The 20,161-nt window shown below is 45.2% G+C and overlaps 1 protein-coding gene and 1 pseudogene across 2 annotated transcripts in view; both read right to left on the bottom strand.

The window, feature by feature from the left end:
* The window catches only part of LOC144824366 (alanine--tRNA ligase, mitochondrial-like), a 259,848-nt gene that overhangs the window by 34,459 nt on the left and 205,228 nt on the right, over positions 1–20,161 (bottom strand). The window lies entirely within an intron of this gene.
* On the bottom strand, positions 18,010–18,916 carry LOC144824364 (tyrosinase pseudogene; annotated as a pseudogene).

The following is a 20,161-nucleotide window of genomic DNA, read 5'->3' as shown; positions in this document are numbered from 1 at the left end:
AATGTCAAACACTGAAATCACCCAGAGGGATGCAACAACTCACTTTACTATGTAAAGTGGTCGCACTGTGAAATAAAACAACATACATTTCCAGCAGAGGTTTGTGTGTGAATTTCATGTTCTGGCATGCTTAGGTGCAACCACTGCTATGTTTGTAGCCATAAGCTAGTGTGCAAGACTGTCACATGCTTCCTTATGTGTACATTTAGATGAGAGAGGATAACTATGCTGTAAGGTGATTTAAAGTTGCAAGTTGTGACCAATCATAGTATACAATTGAGTAGTGTTGATTCATTTTCTGAGCTAAAGTCCCGGTTAGACCATTACAAATCACCACAATAAGGCACCAAACACACACATTCATGTGCACGGCGAAAGAGGTTGAGCAACAGCACAAAGAACACAGAGGAAAGACTAATGCAGTGCACACAGAAAGAATAAACAATCACAGTGAAAGATGATGAGAAACAGCTCGAAGGACTCTGAGTAAGACTAGCGCAGCCTGCACAGAAAGAATAAACAAGCACACTAACTCTGAAAACAGAAGAAGGATAAATAGGTGAATACGCTCAAAAAAGCAAAAAAGTTAATAAAAGAAAGGCGTGCAAGATTTACATGGTTTTTGGATCTCGGAGATCAAAAGAACTGACCTAAGAAATACAGCCCTGTTTGTAGAAATGGAAACTGGAGGTCTAGGAAACAGCTCAGTGCTCTTGGACAGAGGCAAAAGTATTCCCTTTTGCAGTTGCTAAAAAGTATTCTTTTGAAAAGGACACTGAAATACACCAATGAACACCAATATGTGGTCTTGTAGCCCAAAAAGTATCTACAACAGGTCTTGAAAACTCAGCACAAGCGATGTCTAGGCTTTGTTTGATGTTAGATGTTAGGATGGACCATTTTTTGTTAACAATCTTTTTTATCTCATTAGACGAGGAATGATATGTTGTGACACAAATCAATGTGTTGGATTCTGATTTTTGATTTGTCTCCAGTAATGCTGCCCTGGGTGTGTTCCTAGATATCTTGCAAGCCCTATCAATGATGTTTTTGCGATAGGTTTTTAGCTGCAATTTCAAGCTTAGTTTGTCTGCTTCCTTGCGGAACTCATTCAGATCCGTGCAGTTCCTCTGGACCCTGAGGAATTGTCCAAATGATAGATTCAACCTCAGGGCCCGTGGATGTGCTCTGTCGAAGTGCAACAGGCTGTTACTCTCTGTGGGTTTTGTGTATAAAAAACTCAAAAACCTGCCTTCCCTTGCAATGATGTTTATGTCCAAAAATTAGACTTCTTCATTATTGGATGTTTGTGTACAACGTAGGTTTGGATTAAGGTTGTTTAGAGGGTGAACTCAGTGGTACTGTTAGGGTCACCTCTCCAGATGACCAGGATATCATCTATATACCTATCCCATTTCTGTATATTATCTGAAAAAGGGTTGGCTGACTAGATATGTTCCTCCTTGAAATGGCCCGTGTACAGACATGCTGTACCAGGCATGAATGTACTGCCCGTGGAAGGTTGAAGGTACATCTTGTCTTTAAATTTAAAGACATTCTCAGTAAGTGTCATATGCATCAATCTTATGATCCAGTCCCCGGTGGCCTCCCATTGCCATTCCTTCTTGCGTAGTTATTGTTCGATGGCTCTTAGGCTCTCCTCTTGTGGGATAGTTTTATAGAGAGCCTCTACGTCCAGGCACAACATGATGCCTTTTCCCGGGTCACTTTCCATGTATGTCAAAATATTGAGCAGATGTTTTGTGTCTTGGACTTAGGATTTCATTTTGGTCACAAGTGGTCTCAAGAACCACTCGGTTTATATTTGGATAAGAACAGGCATTCGGTATATAGGAACTGTAGCATGCTGTGTTCCTTGCAGTAGCAATATTCTCCTTACTCCCCCATTTGTGATTGTGCATAGTCATTTTTGGCATCATATTCCCACAGTGAAAGCAGACATCAATAGGTGTGCAGGCACAATGGGCTTCTATTTCAACAAGTAGCCCCCCACAGATCAGCCCTGAGACCTTCGAATTCCAGGTGCCTCAACCGTCTTGCACAATTCTGTCACTGTTGAACAAGGCACTCCCACTTTTTTCCGGGGTACTGACACAAAAATCATCTAAAGCCTCTGAAACTAAAGGCCGTTGCACTCTTTTAAAAAACTTGTGGGCTCTGGCCATGTCCCTTCGTTTGATGCTATTTCTGGACTACTACCGGGTGCCATTCCTCCAATTTTCAGACTGCATTTAGTGGTTTGATATTGCAACTTGTGGCTGTTAAGCTGAGCTCTAGTTCTAGGAGTGCTCTCACATCATGTCTGCCTGTCCTGTGGTCCCGGCAGACTCTGGCTAGTTGCAACTCTACCATGACCGCATGCAGCTTCACTTTGGATGTGTCCCATTAGCGGTGTGATGGCATCAGTTAAAGGCTAACCTTCCACTATGCCTATTTCACTTGTGTGCAATGTGTATTCCACTGATGACGACGCCCCTTTCAGTGGTCCATGGATGTCTGCCTTTCCAACACATCTCTTGCTGACCTTGATCATGAGCTGTGAGTGAGTCCTTTGTTGGTCCACGGTCAGCACTGCTCCAGTGTTACACTTTTGTGGGCTGCCTTTCAATGTGTCAGACAGGCTGCCACCTGCGCCTGTGTGTTTGTGCAAAGCCTCCTGTTCCATGCCTACATCAAACCTCTCTCAGGTTGCCATGGGAGGCTCTTTTCATCCTCGTGGTGCAAGGAGCACATCTGTTCCTTCATACTGCTAGATTAGGTGGCGGTCCTTTTTGCTGAAGATGATTTGGATCGTCTTTTGGAACTGATTCCCTTCGAAGCTGCCTGTGTCTTCTTGGCTTTGTAACTACTTAACAGCAACAGGAACTGTTGGTGACTAATTCAATGTAATTTTACCTTTTTCATGCCTACTAACAAGAATTGTCATTCAGCTCTCTGACTTTTGTCCCACCTGCATCTACTTTGACTCTGATGACCTCAGTGGTCTCTTTTGCTTGATACCACAGACCTGAGCAAGGGAAGCCTGTCATCTGACCGTCATGGATACATCCAGAATCAGGGGGATCCTTCTGCGCAAGGCCAGGTTGTGTAACATGCAGCATGCAACTACCATCTGGCAAACCTTCTGTGGTGAGTACCTAAGAGCGCCACCAGTCTGGTCCAGGCACCTAAATCTTGACTTCGGGAAGTCCAAAAGTGCACTCCAACACATGACGGGTCCTCCCATGTGCATCATTGTATTGGACTTTCCTGGGCATTGTTAGATACCTTAGTGGGGACAGCAATCACGGACGATTGGGATACCCAGAGTCACCTAGTTGTGGGACCGACAGGCAAACAGTGTGATCTGAATATGTGGGGAGAGCAGCATGACACACATACATCACAGTCATGGACACAGCCCAGTCACCAAAAATTCAGGCCCGCTCTGGATGCTGTTTGGCCATCAATAGGGGTATGGTGCTGTTCCACAAGATGTGGGAGTCATGTGCTGACCCAGGACACTTTGCACACATGAGTGAGATGATCTGATCCACCTGTCAGAGCCCTTGCATGTTGATGGAGTGGTAGTGTTTGCGGTTCCTATAGATGTGTTTGCTTGCCTGCGGTGGAACGGGGGCAATGTGGATACCATCAATGGCTCCCATAACATTTGAAATGCCTCCCAGGAGACAGGACTCCCTTCATAGCTGCCAATTCATCCCTCCTCTGGAAGCGGACACATCTGTCCTTGTAAAGCATCAATGCTGACAGGGCGTCACACAACACCATGCTGAACATTGGCTGTGCCATCCTACCGGTGCTGGCCACAGTGTACTGGAAAGACCCAGGAGCGAAGAAATGCAGTGCAGCCATAACCTTCACTGTAGCAGATGATGCAGCCAAATACATTCTTTCGGGCTTCAAATGGGGCTCCAACGAGGCACATAATTTCCATAGTGTGCAGTGATCCAAACTGAATTTCTGGATGATTTTGATGTCCTCCATCTTCGCCAGGTCGGGGACAGGTCAAAAGATGGGTGGTATCCTCCTACGTAGTCAGGGTACACAAGCATGGGCTGAGTTATAGATGAGATGTAGTATACAGCTTACCCAGAGACTCGCAAAACCACTACATTGACAGGACTCATTGTCACGTGAAATGCACAAGTGACCTGCATTCAGATGTTTTTCTTCACTCACTCGGCATACTGACACTACTGTGGAAAAGTAAATTTTGCCATGTTCTGTGTCCCTACGTGTCCTCCATCTTATGTTATGTGTGCATGATTAAATATGCATATGTATCCCCCATGTTTGATTAAAGACGCAATTACAGTTGTGTCCATCACTAGTATGCCAGTTTCCAGTTCTCGTGAAAGCTACGAGTATCAGGCCTATGTAAAGTTACGTTGCCACGTTTCTCAGTGTGCACGTTATTTCATTGTAAAGTCCCCGTTTCTAGGCCTCAAAAGGGCCCGGACACCAGATTCAGCTCCTGTCTCCTGAGCCTCGCTGAGGAGAGATACAGCCCCCACCTGTATCCTCGACCCTTCACTTACTTCCTGCCTCACAGTGCCCGGCTCAGCCTGGCTCTGCCTACGAGTCTGCCAAGAGTATGTTATGATTCTAGTTATCAGTCCAGCCCTCCTTCTCTGCATTCCTAAGCTACTGAATCGCATCAATAGTTTCCGTCATTGTCTAGCCTTTACGTCTCCATGTAAGAGAAATACTGCATTTAATGGTCATTTAATATTCTTCATCACGCACTACATGTAGAATAATGCATGCTCCAGTCTTAGAGTCCGTTAGCCTCTCCCCTCCTGACTCTTAGTTTATATCAACATGTTCTCTAAACATCAGATACTAGATACTGTTTAGGTACATGTCGCCCTGACTCTCCAGACTTCAGTCTCTGCTCCTAGCACAGAGTTCATAGCCCCCAGCTTCTCCTAGTAACACGTCATTGTCAGTTTACGCGCACCATTAGGTTAGAGGTCCCGGCTCCTTAGGTAGCCCCCTCCATGTTTCCGCCCCATTTATGACATATTCTGTTACGTTTACATCACATGTCTATGTATACGCCCCTGTTACACCCATTTTCACCCTTATCTTTCGCGACTGCTATGGACCACACCCACTGCTCCGCCTACTGTAATTCATTGTAATGTAACTGTTTTAGTATATATATTTGTGCACTGTTATTAAATGTTGCGCCGATTCTGATCCTGCCCCCGGCAGCGCTGCCATCCTGTTCCCGTGCAGGTTGTCCTGTTCCTGTCCTTTATGCTGTATTAAACCTGCAAACTCCTACTACCTCGAATCTTGACTCTTATTTATTGAGCTATCTGTTATTGCTATGTCCAGTAAAACCTAGATCCGGTATTATTTATTTATATACCACATAATGGCGCCCGAATAGGGACTTGCCCTTTCCCCACGCGCCGGTGAAGCCACGCCGGCCCCCTGACCCTCTGCAGCCGTGACGGAACCATACCGTGCACGTGCAGATATTTCTGCTTCAAGTATCCCTCAGGCCCACGGAGGAGACGGAGGTGGCGGTCCAGCATCCAGACGAGGCGGTGGAGGAACGCGGCGAGTCCCGACCAGAGCCCAAGCCGAGAGTCCAAGGTCCGAGGTATCCGGAGGCCCACCCGTAACAGAAGTTCGAAGTTCGTCCGTCCGGCGTTGAAGCAGTCCAGTCCAGTCCGAGGCCTTCCGTTCTTGCTGCCCGGTGAGTACCATTGCTGGGGTAGTATCTAGACAGGGTCAATCTAATTGACTCTGGTCCGTGGGTTGGTGGTACACAGACCCAAAACGAAGTGTCCACTTCGGTGGATGCGGGTCCTGATGTGTCTCTTTATGAGACCGGTAAGTTTCGTACTGTTTCAGCAGTGCATCTAGTTTCTGTTCTAGTCAGTTCTGTTCTCGAGAAAATTCATGTATTCTGTTTTCAGTATTCCAGGTAGTATTCTGTTCGAACTGTTATTTTAAATATTCTTCATGTATTTTAATGTCGTGGTATGAATGTGAAGTAATTATCGTGTTCATTGTGTATTGTATTGTGTCTAGATTACAGTTCAGTCATGCCCTTATTCTCGAAATTACGTCAGTTAAAAACTAGAAAAGGTCTGCTAGAAGCAGCAGTTCCTGTCCCGCCTAGGGACAGTCCAGGTCATTTTATGTATCAGAAGCATGGCATAAGTGCCATATTATATCTAGATTTATGGGTAGAGTATACCAAAGAGTTAGAGGAAAAGTATAGATGGCCCGTATCAGGTACGTGGGATGCCGAGTGCATCATGGGAGTAGAAGAAGCATTATGGAAAAAGAAAGCCAGACAGTCACAGAAAGATGCCATCGAGTTATGGCGCAAAGAATCTCATAAAAGAACCGAAAAAGAAATCAGAAAGTCAGAACTAAGTAGAGAATCCTTAGAACGAGCCCAAGAAAGGGAACTAATCGAGATAGGTGAACGAGTTAAAACAGAACAGTCAGACAGACAGAGGAATGCCCTTATTAAGGGTATGTATCCTCTTCTTGCCGAGGGCTTGCCAAAAGCGACCCCGGAGGCATCCAGTAATTTTCCGCCACCATTGGTTCCGACCAAGCTACGTCACAAACCGACCGCAGCTGATATTTTCATCTCGTCCTATTTGGACGACACAGTCCCGGAATATGCAAATCCTGTTCCGCCAGTCCCTGTAAATCAGGCAATTCCTGCTCCCCCAGACACCGGGGCACCTCTTGCAGTACCTGCTACGGTACCCCCGGTCCAGCCTACATTACAATTTCCCGCCGCGCTGGTACGAAGAGTATCAGTCGACGATTCCAGTTTAGGGGCCGCAGGGGGAGGTCCTCCTGGTACCCTGCCACCGCACCAACGTAGAACGTTGGCCGAGTTACATGAATGTGCGTTACAGCGTACGCCCAAATTTAAGTCCGTTGCAGAAATCCGACGAGCTCTCACTGAATGCCGCTATGATCCAGTTGCAGGTGATGATAGTACAGTAATATATTCCATCCGTGTAAGACGGGTGACCGGGTATTTAGACACCCTACCAGATATGAAAGGAGATCTAGACAGAATATATCGTTTCATCCGTACAGGGGATGATCCAGAAAGTATTGGCGAAGCCATGTCTCAAAGGAAAGCTGAGATCCAGCTCATGTTATTAAAGTTTCTGATTAATTGTCTAATAAGAGAACAAGATTCCCCGACTAAAGATCAGGCCGAAATGAAAATCCTGACAAGGTGGAGTGATAATATAGCCGAGGGTAAACACAAGACTATCAGTAGTATAGAGAGTATGTACAAGAAAATTCGTAAGGAAATACTAAAGTTACACGAACAACGTAAAGCAGCACAAGTAAGCGAGAAAGAAAATGACTCTACTGAAGAGGTAGAGGATGAGAATCCCACTAGAATAGCGTATGTAGGAAAATCTAGATTTCCAGATCGCCATTTGCGCCTAGAACACAAGTCAGTTTTACATCATCCAGCACCAGAACAAGGTTCTCTGGAACAAGTATTTCAAGCTACCGATCACATTCTGAAATCACGAATCGGTTACAGTGAATTAAGTACTATGCATGAACAAGAACTAGCCCGATCAGCAGTCCGATGGATTACTGATTCTACCACTTTTCCAGACGAAATAGTGGCACAAATGTTCCTGAAATTGCCCCCAGCCGAGCAGCGACTGGTGGGTATGTATATGATCCAGCACCTCATTACATTGTATGAGGGTCAACATTCTGATCCAGGTTCGTTACACGATGTCCTGAACGAGTTACTCCAGTATAGATGGAAAGGTTTAGGTACCGATTTAATTAGTGTCATTCTAGAACAGCGCCACAAATATAGTATGTTCTTGAACCCGCATTTTGTTCATGTCTCACCTCCAGAAAGTAAACCGTTTTACATAGACAGACAGAATCCGTTACGAGAAGTACACCCAGTTAGGACAACAGATGGTGAAATGCAACGAGTGTTTGTTTACACTCCGATTACAAAGATGGAACTCTTAGAGATGAAAAAGTTAATTCCCTGTCATGATAAAGATCCAGCAGGGTTCCACCGAGAATTAAAGGACATGCTCCGTATGGGAGAATACACGTATCCAGATATAATTAAAATGTTAAAAGTCCTGTTGCCCGCAGGGGTATATGAAAAACTCAAGGAAAAAGATTGGGAGGTGGGAGAGAAAAAGATCGATTGGGCAGTTCTCGAAGCTGAAGATAAGGCACGAGTACCAGGTACCGGTCTAGGAGAGAAATGTAAAGAATTACCAGAACTGTTAATACAAGTTTTGCCAAGATTATTAGCCACTAAAAAGGAAGACTGGGATGCAATCTCAGCCTGTAAACAGAAACAAGACGAAGACACTAGTGATTTTTATTCTAGATTCGAGAAATGTTTTAGTATAAACAGTGGCCTCAAGACAAGTAGCGAGTCATACCCTCATCTTTTTGTTACTAAATTAGTCGAGAATTCAAGTCCACAAGTTAAGAATCGAGTTTTGAAAGTCGAAAGTACCTGGCAAGCTAATACCCCGTCCCAGATGTTACAGATGCTTCAATACCACCAGAATAGAATCAGAGAAGAACAAGATCATGAAAGGAAACGTATGAAAGACACGAAAATGAAAGTGCTGGTTGCACAATCTATTCCACAAGACAGTCAGAAGAGGGGTACGAATCAAGCCAGTCATCCTGCAGTTCCCGTTAAAGGGACATGCAATTATTGTAAACAGCCAGGTCATTTTATAAACGAGTGTGCAGTTCTGAAACATAATATAGCTACCGGTAAAACTAAAGAAAGACCACGTCCGCCTAGACAAGAACAAGTTTCACAGACTTCTCAGCCACAGAAGGCACAACAGACAGTTCCAGCACCGCAGCCTATTGCTGCAACACAGCATGTTACACAGCAGATGTACCAGTATGCACAGTCCGAGTATCCAGAGTATCAGCCATATTCATGAAACAGCCTAGAGAGGGAGGTAGGCTTGCCTCTCATCGAGATACCTGTAGATCAAGAGGGTCCCTATGTTCATAGTCAAGTATTAGGGAAAGACAGAAAGTTTCTGATTGATACAGGGGCAAGTAGGACCACCATTAGTCACGCCGAAGTTCCAGGGGCTCCGCTCTCAGGCTCTAGAAATGTTTCCCTTGGATTTTCAGGAAAGCCTATTGTAAACGAGATATCTAAGCCAGTTACTCTAGAAGTAGGTCCATTGTCCCGCACTACTGATCTGTTACTTACGAAGTCATGTCCAGAAAATCTGTTAGGCATTAAGACACTGAAAGAATTAGGTGCAGTCATATGCTGCTCCCCCGAGGGAATACGATTGTTCCTACGTGACTTCAAGGGTCACTATGTATTACGAGATTTTGATCCGAGATCGTCTAATGTTCCGCAGCATCTATGGGCACAAGGTCCAACTGATGTTGGTTATATGCAAATCACACCCCATCGTGTGACTCTCAAGCCAGGTGTAGTGTTACCACAAATCAGGCAGTACAGATTGCCACCTGAGGCTGTAGCAGCCTTATCCAAAATTACTGACGAGCTCATCGCTCAAGGAGTAGTTGTAGAAACTGACTCCAATGTATGTAATTCTCCGATCATTCCAGTCATGAAACGTACTGATCCAAATGCACCCCCAGTATATCGATTAGTGATTGATCTCCGAGAGCTTAATAAATGTATTATTCCCCAGTACCCAGTTGTCCCAGATATCTCTTCCCTATTGACAGCCATTGATTCTGAAGCCTCATTTTTTACAGTCATAGACCTCAAGAACGCGTTCTTCAGTGTCCCCATTCATCCAGACAGCCAGTTCCTTTTCGGATTTTGTTTAAATGGAAGGAGCTATATGTTCACACGAGCTCCTCAAGGTTTCACAGAAAGTCCTAGTATTTACAGTCAAGCACTTAAGAGACAACTAGACAATATTCACATGCCAACTGACACTGCCCTGCTCCAGTATGTCGATGATCTACTGATCACAGCCCGTTCTGAACGTGCTTGCGAGCGAGCATCCCTTACAGTCTTGTATTTCCTTGCCGAGATGGGGCACAAGGTGTCCCCTTCTAAGCTTCAATTCTGTGTCCAGCAAGTGATCTACTTAGGCCACTTGCTGTCCAAGAGGGGTAGGCAGTTGACACCCGACCGTATCCAGTTAATAGCGAGTCTTCCTCAGCCCAAGACCCAGAAGGAGGTACGTGCTTTTATCGGCCTTACTTCTTACTGCAGACAATGGATTCCTCAGTATGCATTTCTAGCTAAACCACTGATACAGTTAACGACACAGGAGGCAGCCGTATCGACTGTCCTCCCTTGGACATCTGAACATACATTTAGTTTTAATGAGTTAAAGAAGGCTCTATGCCAAGCTCCAGTTCTAGCAACACCGAACTACAGTAAGCCTTTTACACTTTTTGTCACTGAACGCGAAGGTACAGCATTATCTGTTCTCACACAAGATCAAGCAGGACAATACAAGCCCTGTGCTTATTTTTCGAGCACATTAGATCCTGTAGCCCAGGCTCTGCCTGCGTGCCTCAAGTCAGTTGCAGCCACAGCACTAGCTATCAGACAAAGTGATTCCATAGTATTAGGACATTCCTTGACAGTACAAGTCCCACACTCCGTGGAAGTTCTTTTAAACCGAACACAGACTCAGCACTTGACAATTGCACGTTTAACAGGTTATGAATTGACACTGTTGCAGCCACACATAGAAATCAGACGCTGCAACGTTCTAAATCCTGCCACACTGTTACCGTCAGTAAATTCAAATCCTGCCACACACGACTGTGTGGAAGTAGTTAATATTATGACTAAGCCAAGACAAGATCTGACAGATATTCCATTACCAGATCCAGACCTGACACTTTATGTGGATGGTTCATGTATGAGAACAAGTACAGGAGAACTAGTAGCTGCGTATGCAGTGACTACTGACACTGAAGTTATAGAAACACACCGTATTGACACCCTGTCTGCTCAAGCAGCAGAGCTAGTTGCTCTGACACAAGCCTGCATACACGCCAAGAACCTGAAAGTTAATGTTTACACAGATTCACGTTACGCATTTGGAGTCGTACACGACTTCGGAGTGCTCTGGCAGGAGAGAGGTTTCATGACTTCTCATGGAACCAAGATTCAGCATGGTCTCCTTATTCAAGCTCTGTTAGATGCCATACACTTACCGACATCCATTGCTATCATGAAATGCAAAGCACATACGAAAGTTACTGACACTATTTCTCAAGGTAATGATCTAGCAGATCGCACAGCCAAGCTTACAGCACAGACACCAGACATTCCAGTTAATAAGACACCGACATACACTCCAGATCTGACTACCTGTATGACAGTTAAGGACCCCACTCAAGATGTCATAGATATCCAGTTACATGCTACTCCCGAGGAAATCAAGAAATGGTCTGAACAAGGAGGGGTCCAGACAGATCAGGGATGGGTAACGAAGGGTAAAGCCACATGGTTTCTCCCCGACTCCATGGTTCAAGTCATTATCAATACCGCACATAGTCCAGCACATTTAGGAGAAAAAGCTATGTTAGACAGTATCCAGAACATTTGGTTCAACAAGCATTTACGAGCTGCAGCCAAGCAGAAAGTCCGTACCTGTATGATATGTTGTCAGTTTAATCCAGGTAAAAGTGTTCCGGTGGAACAAGGTGGATTCCAGCCCCCTGACCACCCTTTTGAAGTCCTCCAGATGGATTATATTCAGATGGAGCGATGTCGAGGTTTCAAGTATGTCCTTGTAGTGGTATGCGCTTTGTCCAGGTGGACAGAGGCATATCCAGTCCCAGATTACACAGCCGCGACCACTGCCAAGCAGTTGGTTCGTGAATTCTTCCCCCGCTACGGACTCCCTAGAGTCGTATATTCTGACAACGGCCAGCCATTCTCATCCGAGTTGATGAAACATGTTTCCCTTTTGTTAGGGTACCAGTGGAAGTTCCATTGTGTACGCCATCCAGAAGCAGCCGGTCTCGTAGAGAGACATAATCAGACCCTGAAAATCCGAATTGCAAAAGTATGTAAAGAGAAAGGTGTGGACTGGCTAGTAGCTCTGCCAGTTGCCTTATTTTATATGCGCATGGTCGCACATTCTAGATCAGGCCTGTCCCCTTATGAGGTCGTATTCGGCCACCCCCCTAACATGTGGGGTACACCTAGACCTCGAAGTATTACCGATGTTTCAAGTAATATGCTGACAGATTACCTAGCTTCCTTGATGTCTGCCCTCAACTCTTGTCGTTCACAGGTTGCTGCCGCATTTCCAGACAATACCGAGGTGGCACCGCATGAAATCGTTCCCGGATCCATGGTTTTGGTCAGGAACTTTGATCGTTCAAGTCCGCTGGAGCCTCGCTGGAAGGAACCCCGACAGGTCCTCCTGGCCACCCGTACTGCCGTCAAGCTGGAAGGCAGGAAGGGCTGGGTCCATTTGTCACATGTGAAAAGATTTTTTGGATTGAAACCTGTTTCAAAGAACATTTCCGAGGATCTTAAAGACTGCCAAAGTACTATTCTTAAGGACTGTCCCGCAAAAGACATTGCTACGAACCCTTCCCTGTTAGAGAAAACTCCGCAACAGGAGTATAAGCTTAAACTAAGGTCTAGTAAAATAAGTCAGCCAGTTTGATTGTCTAAGTCCTCCCCTAGGTGAAACGGTTAGACCGGTTTCTGACATGTATATAATAGACCCCCACAGAGAGAGAGTTAGTGAGAACTCTAGAAGTTGCACTATTATTTTATGTTTTCTGCTATATTTCAGCATTATGATCTCCTGCACCAGTTATGCATTTTATTTGTGTTTTTCAGTTTCTCATGTAAATAAGTCTGCTAATGTTACAGTAGAGCACACGTTTAGTGATCTGCCTCCTCATGAACTTTCTTATCGTCTTGCTATGCGTAATAACTCTTTTATCCGCATGTTACATTATTCACACCAGACCAACAATGCCACAAATTGTTGGGTGTGTGGTCGACTCCCCCCTTTCCAGACACCGAAGGGAGTTCTGCCACTCTTTCCTTATCCATTTTCACATAATGGTTCGTGTGGAGCATGGTCCACGTTAACGTCATCCTCAACAGATATGTCTTTTCTGAACAATACATGTTTCCCAGACAAGCAAGGTCTTCCCCACAGAACAGGGTTAGATCTAGAGAATGAAGTTTATAATCTAGGTAATTATTCTTCGAATTTCATGGTCCTGAATGTTCAGTCTGATTCTACTCCAGACTTACCTGCTATTTCAGTACTACCAGTCAAAGGTGAATTATGTGTCCGAAATAATGGTTCCGTACATGTAGGCCATAGTGATTGTACTACTATTGTCAAGTATAGTGACAGTAGGAAATCTATTTTCAAAGCTTCACGTCATTCTTATTTTGTTTGTGGTCAGACCGCATATGTTCGTCTGCCCCTCGATTGGGAGGGTACATGTTACATTGCCTTCCTACTGCCACCAGTTTTCCTAGCCCCACCTGACTATCATAGGAATTCCCACCTAGTACATACTAGACACAAGAGAAATCTCCCGATTGTCGATTATACTGAATCTGCTCTAGAACAATACATAGATATCAATAAAGGTGTCTTCCCCTACTTAGGTACTGTCGTGAATAGTAAACTGATACGTAGATTAACCAGAACACTTGAAGCAGTAGTGATTGAGACTACTTCTGCTCTAGGTAACTTAACCGAAGAGCAATCCTTTATGAGAATTGTCGTGCTCCAGAATCGTCTCGTCCTTGACGTCATACTGGCCGATAGGGGCGGGGCATGTAGAGTCATCGGATCTAGTTGCTGCATTTTCATTCCTAATAACGCGCCGTCTGTTTATTCAGCTATTACCAGACTCCATAAAATTGCCCATATGTTACACCAAGATCCAGGCACCTGGACATGGTCCGGTTGGTTCTGGAATATAATTTCCGCCTGGGGATGGAAAGTATTGTCATTTCTGGGTATTGCAGTAGCGATCATATTCAGTTGCTGCCTCTGTTTACAATGTGGCCCTGCGATTTGCGGCATTTGTGCTACATCATGTGTTCCTAGTCCCAAGTCCCGTCCTAAATCCAGTTCCAAGAAAACTCGAGACGAGCAAATGATACTGTATGAAATGATAGATGGTATCATGAATATTGATGTTTCCTGATGGAAACGTAGTGACAAGGAGGGAATGTGGAAAAGTAAATTTTGCCATGTTCTGTGTCCCTACGTGTCCTCCATCTTATGTTATGTGTGCATGATTAAATATGCATATGTATCCCCCATGTTTGATTAAAGACGCAATTACAGTTGTGTCCATCACTAGTATGCCAGTTTCCAGTTCTCGTGAAAGCTACGAGTATCAGGCCTATGTAAAGTTACGTTGCCACGTTTCTCAGTGTGCACGTTATTTCATTGTAAAGTCCCCGTTTCTAGGCCTCAAAAGGGCCCGGACACCAGATTCAGCTCCTGTCTCCTGAGCCTCGCTGAGGAGCGATACAGCCCCCACCTGTATCCTCGACCCTTCACTTACTTCCTGCCTCACAGTGCCCGGCTCAGCCTGGCTCTGCCTACGAGTCTGCCAAGAGTATGTTATGATTCTAGTTATCAGTCCAGCCCTCCTTCTCTGCATTCCTAAGCTACTGAATCGCATCAATAGTTTCCGTCATTGTCTAGCCTTTACGTCTCCATGTAAGAGAAATACTGCATTTAATGGTCATTTAATATTCTTCATCACGCACTACATGTAGAATAATGCATGCTCCAGTCTTAGAGTCCGTTAGCCTCTCCCCTCCTGACTCTTAGTTTATATCAACATGTTCTCTAAACATCAGATACTAGATACTGTTTAGGTACATGTCGCCCTGACTCTCCAGACTTCAGTCTCTGCTCCTAGCACAGAGTTCATAGCCCCCAGCTTCTCCTAGTAACACGTCATTGTCAGTTTACGCGCACCATTAGGTTAGAGGTCCCGGCTCCTTAGGTAGCCCCCTCCATGTTTCCGCCCCATTTATGACATATTCTGTTACGTTTACATCACATGTCTATGTATACGCCCCTGTTACACCCATTTTCACCCTTATCTTTCGCGACTGCTATTGACCACACCCACTGCTCCGCCTACTGTAATTCATTGTAATGTAACTGTTTTAGTATATATATTTGTGCACTGTTATTAAATGTTGCGCCGATTCTGATCCTGCCCCCGGCAGCGCTGCCATCCTGTTCCCGTGCAGGTTGTCCTGTTCCTGTCCTTTATGCTGTATTAAACCTGCAAACTCCTACTACCTCGAATCTTGACTCTTATTTATTGAGCTATCTGTTATTGCTATGTCCAGTAAAACCTAGATCCGGTATTATTTATTTATATACCACACTACGACATCCAGAGAGGTCCATGTCTCCGGCATATAGTACACTGCTACATCAAGGATGAGCTGCCATGTGGTTAGATTGCACAGCACTTGCGCTTCCTAGCATCAGTGCAGTGTAGCTGCTGTCACTGGATGACCGCAAGCTTTAGTTCCACAATACGCAACAAATTACGGGATGAGGGCAGGGAGTGTCATATGGGCAACAAAACATGGATATTTAGCATTGTGGACAGACACATGTGGACAGTATGGGGTCAGTCCTGCATGAGTGTGTATGGAATTTGCATTGCAATGTTCACCTGAATGAGGCACAAAGGCACATGGATTGTGCATACATGCCCACATGGCTGACAATTACCGAGGATGTCGGTCAGAGCTATGTTTGTTTGTTCTACATATGCACTCCTATGACGTGTGTGGGAACATTGACAAGCATTGGCAGCTATGCACAGTGCACGCCAACTGCATGCCACACCAGTACATGTGTTGGGTACGCTAGTGATTACAAGTATGTCAGATTTGCAGACATCAGACACCTCTGATTGTCTGCCTACATCACTGTCCCTTCACATGTTGACCGCTGGCCAAGAGAGGACAGTAAGATGTCAAGGGATATACAAGCGATGTTCACAGGTTGGATGTTTCATTGCACAACATTGGAACAGTGCAAGAGACCTCTGTCATTTTTTACTCCTTCCCTCATTTCAGTCTATGCTGGCAATGAGGCATGTCTATGTATGTACTTTCACTCTCCTTTTCTTGGGCATGCCATGTGTGTGGGGACTTGACTCAACGGTCACACTCTCTCATACATGCCATGTGTGTGGGGACTTGACTCAAGGGTCACACTCTCTCATACATGCCATGTATGTGGGGACTTGACTCAAGGGTCACACTCTCTCATACATGCCATGTGTGTGGGGACTTGACTCAACGGTCACACTCTCTCATACATGCCATGTATGTGGGGACTTGACTCAAGGGTCACACTCTCTCATACATGCCATGTGTGTGGGGACTTGACTCAACGGTCACACTCTCTCATACATGCCATGTATGTGGGGACTTGACTCAAGGGTCACACTCTCTCATACATGCCATGTGTGTGGGGACTTCTTCAGGGGCCACTCTCTCTCATACCTTCACAGTGTAGGGACCAACTAGTCACTGTTCTTGTTGTTCTGATGTACCAGGTTTCCCCCACCCCACAGCCACCCAGCAGAGGCGTATCTGGACATGTGACCCAGCCAACAAATAGGGCTGGACAGAAGTGCCCTGGGACAGTTCTCCTATACTTGTTTGGTGTCTGTGCGGTTATTTTATATGCAAAACATTACACATGGGGTGCATCAATCACTTTAGGCAAATGAGTTGTGATGTGTGGTGTAATTTGCATGGTGCCAATGCAAATGCAGTATGTGTTCGCATGCGCGGTAGCTGGCATCCGCAGCGATGACACGCATTGGCCCCAATTGGATGACCGGTTGCGGTCACAGTTTCCCAGCTGCTGCAATGTGGCAACCACTATGAGAATAAGCCATCAGCCAATGGGAGCCTTCAGGGTAAATATTTTGATATTGTGGCGTACGAGCTCTACAACTGCAGGGCTCAGCATTGGCACAAATTGCCTTCAGGGGCACTGAGGGTCACTCATGGAGATTGGGTGTTCCTCGCACGTTGCCGCAACGCTTGCTGGGAGCTGTAGTTGTTCAGGGGTTCCATGCGTGGAGATATTTGGTACGTACCTCTGCTGTTGGTATCGTGAATGCCAGAAGTGTGGCAGGTAGTGCAGCGGGAAGGCCTATTGCGTGGAATCCATGCCGACTTCGGTGGTTTGATGGGTTCTGTATTGGCTCTTCCTCCCCGTTGTTGTGTTTCTGCTATTCGCAACATGGTGTTTTTTATGTGGCGGTGGGAAGTAGTCTGGTTGGCAGATGGAGCATGTTTCCGCACGCCGGTCTTGCTCTGTTGGCTCCATACACCATCCTTGAGTTTGCAAAAGACATGCAGAGCCTGAAAGATTGTGGCAGATGGGAAATGGCCTCAGTTTGATAATTGTAACTCGGTGGTCGCAAAGTCCGCACCTGGTGGGGGGAGGGTGGACAGTTTCTGCTTCCATTCATCATCGTATGAGCCCCTAAGTTTCTGAATTTTAAAAAGGTTGGAATCCTTTTTATCCATGTCACACAGCAATGGTAAATGATCAATATATCAACAAATGACAGAGAATACATAAATAGAGTCAGACAGGGTTATTGGGTGTGCTTACAAGTGGCACTCTTCCACTGCATAGCCCTGGGTGATGTTGGTCATGACGATTATGGATGTTTGGTTTGTAAATTAATAAGTATGTTGAAGTCATTTTCTCTAAGTAATGTAATCCTCTACCCCTCAGAGTAAAGGCCTGCCTATCTTTTATGATACAATTTAAGTTTCAAGAGATTCTTATGAACTAACATATGATCAATTGTGTATTTCAGTGGTGGAGCTTTGGGCTGATTCTCTCACATTAACAACAGTAAAGAAAACCATCCCATTGTAAACACATTTTGTTTTACCTACTTAGTTTGTACCCCCTTCGTTTATACATGACTTCACTGCTTTGCAGACCAATGCACACATTCATGGACACACACACACATCATGGCAACTTTGTAAACAAACAGACAGAGTTGTCTATTTACCTTCCAATTGGCGAAGTACGAGGTAGAAGTCAGCAAGCCCTCGGAATTGCTCTTGCCCATCATGTCGTCCGTACAGATGCTGCATGCCCGGCCATCCAAGCTCCAGTCATAGTACGGAATGGCAAAATCATGGTCATTGGTTAGAATCTGTATTTCCCTCTCAAAAAACAGGAGGTACCACCGATGCCAAGAAAGGAAGTTAGGGCCTGCATGAGCAGAGGTTATGGTTCCATCAAACATATTATTTTCTAGGAATGGTGCAACGGTATAAGAGTGTATAGAGGCAAAGACATCATACACAGTGGCTTCAACGAAGCTGAAGGTGTTTCTGTCAAGCCTGTTGCCAGTAACGAGAATTTTATACCTTGCACTTGTTTTCAACTTTGCAAGGCTCAGATAACTGAAAAATTTCAATCTCTCTTGACGTGAGAGCTCACGGACGTCCCTCCTGATGATGGTCTTCTTCTCAGTGCACTTGTCCCCATAGAAGCCAAACTTACATTCTCCACAGTCAAAACCACTGTAGTTCCCATTACAGATACAAACACTGTTGTAGTACTCATGCGGCCAGTCTAAGCGGTCATCGTTGGTCTGAGTAAAGCTCCTCTTCTCTGAATACGTCTGATGCATGAACCTGCAGAGTCCTCTTCCTGAGTCTACCCCACACATGCTGCCGTCCTTCCATTTAGGGCAGCAGCGCCTGTCCTTCAGGGCCTGGTCAGTAGTGCAGGCAGTGGGGAACTGTCCCATGACCCCACCAAGGAACAGAGGGAGGAGCACAAGAGAGACCAGCATGATTTCCACAGATCTTGGATGATCTAGTGTCTGCCTGGAGAGGAAAAGAAACTTAATGAATTCCATGTTACCCTGCTTTGGAAGGCATGAGTTCAAAAAAGGTACATGGCCATGGCAGAGGACATTAGTGCAACAACAACATCAGCTTCATTAATAGAACTATTGTGCCAATGGTGAAAACCAGCCTTAGAGGAGCTTGGTTCTCCTACTTCTGCCTGCTTTGACCTGAACCATTCCTGACAATGGCTTGGTGGCAATAATTACCCATGTCTTTTGATCAGACGCCATGCAGTCTTTGTGAATGTACATGGACTTGTGTGCTGAGAAACAGACACCAGGAGAAGGAAATAGAATAGTAAAGTTTGAGAATTATAAAATGAGTAAAGAGTCCAGATAGGGCATCAGGAAGACATCTGGGATTAAACGCCCCTGGTGACAGCCAGATGAAAAAGCAAAGCTTCACTGCATGGGCACAGACGTGGGAAGGAATATGAAGGGAGTTGAGTACCTCTCAATCTGCCAACTTCTTCCTATAAGTTTTCCAATGCCTTACGCCCTTTAATCAAATTCCATATATCTGCATCGGTTTCCTTACTTAGGTTCGTATATTCTGATCACATCCTCAGTTCTGGAGTCTCTACTCACTCGGATCTGGAAATAAATCCTACAATCTGTTACTTAAGTATTCTCAGACTGTTGTTTTAATGTCCCAAACTCCCTTCAAACTGTCACACTCTGTGTACTCTGGGGCCCACCTTCAGGCTAATCTCTTTGATAATATAAGAGGTCACCACATGCTTGAGGCTGTGAGTACCTCAGACCCTCTCCAGTCTGTACCCTCCACTCACCCCTCTGGAATCCCACTCTAAGGCTCATCTGCAGGACTACAATGATGATTCCCAGTTCTCTGATACTCTGAGAAGCTACGTGATCTCTACTCTCCCTTCCCCCAAGATACTGGTAAGTGAAGTCCAACCCTAAGGCTTGTCTCCTACACTCGGATATCTTCAACTTCTCCAGAGCTCTGATCACCTTTTCTCAGTCTAATCACTGGCTCAGTAAGTATCTCTAAATTAGGCCTGGGTGGTAAATTCTGTTCGCTCGCAGAATTTGGGTAATTTCGCATTCCGCGGAGAATGCAGAATCACGTTTCAAAATGCATGTTCGTGAGATATTACTCCCTGAGCACGCAAACAGCATTCGAGAACAGGAAAAAAGCATTGCATATGGGGGGAACAAGCAATCCTGCATGTTCGCTGAACTTTTG

Source organism: Lissotriton helveticus, chromosome 3_1, assembly GCF_964261635.1.
Source record: "Lissotriton helveticus chromosome 3_1, aLisHel1.1, whole genome shotgun sequence".
NCBI classification, from domain to species: Eukaryota; Metazoa; Chordata; class Amphibia; order Caudata; family Salamandridae; genus Lissotriton; species Lissotriton helveticus.
Note: the sequence above shows the minus strand (reverse complement) of the source record. Positions and strands in the feature narration are given on the sequence as shown.